We start from the raw sequence: 843 nt of genomic DNA, 5'->3' as shown, positions 1-843 counted from the left end.
AAAATAGGACGATGAGAGGGGGAGGAGTGTTCTCCAGGCAGGAAGGCAGGCAGCAGCAGGAGGTGGTACGCTCTGCCTTCTCCTAAGGTGCCAAAAAGCGGTGAAAACCACACTCAGAGCAGGCTGGCTGAGGCCGCTTAACTTGGGACCTTACAACCTTCACTTACAGCCTCTAAAGGACGTTGCTGGTTTGAGCCTCAAATAAAAAAATGACCATTTGAGCCATTCAAAAAAGGCTTAGCTGTTTCTAACTTGGCACCGTCTCCTATGTTTCACACGGTTTGGAAAGAATTCTATTAAAAATGATAATATTAAAGCATAAAAAAGCTGGTGCTGAGATGATAAACCTGACCACATCCTGCTCCTTTGCCCAAGCTGTTTTTCCAGCCTTAATGCACCCCCTCTTTTCTCCAAGACTGCTTTTTCTTCCTTCTAGGCGCAACACACAAGCCACCTCTTCCAGGAAGCCCTCAGCGTCATCCACGCGGAAATCGTCTCCTCCTCCTTCTCGGCCCTCCTGCCGCATCCTGCTGTGGCTGGGCCCCGCGCGGGTCAGCGGACCTGGCTATTTACGCGGCGGATCCCCACTGAGTCAGGCGCTCCTCGGGACCAGGGGCCGTGACCGTGCACCCGCAGGCGCCCGGTGCAGCGCCGGGCAAAGCCGCTGTTCGGTGAGTTTGCCGAGCTGAGTTAAGCTGGAAAATCGCTCAGGGCGGGACCGTGCGCTCGAGGCGCGGACGGATGACTCAAGGGGGTGGGTCTCCGCATTCTTCACCTCGTAGTCACATCGGGCCGAGCGGCTCCCAGGCGCGGCATCTACCTGTGGCACGGAAACGCACCCCC

Source organism: Carlito syrichta, unplaced genomic scaffold, assembly GCF_000164805.1.
Source record: "Carlito syrichta isolate Samal-C Ts95f unplaced genomic scaffold, Tarsius_syrichta-2.0.1 Scaffold306856, whole genome shotgun sequence".
NCBI lineage: Eukaryota > Metazoa > Chordata > Mammalia > Primates > Tarsiidae > Carlito > Carlito syrichta.
This window is presented reverse-complemented; position numbering follows the sequence as displayed.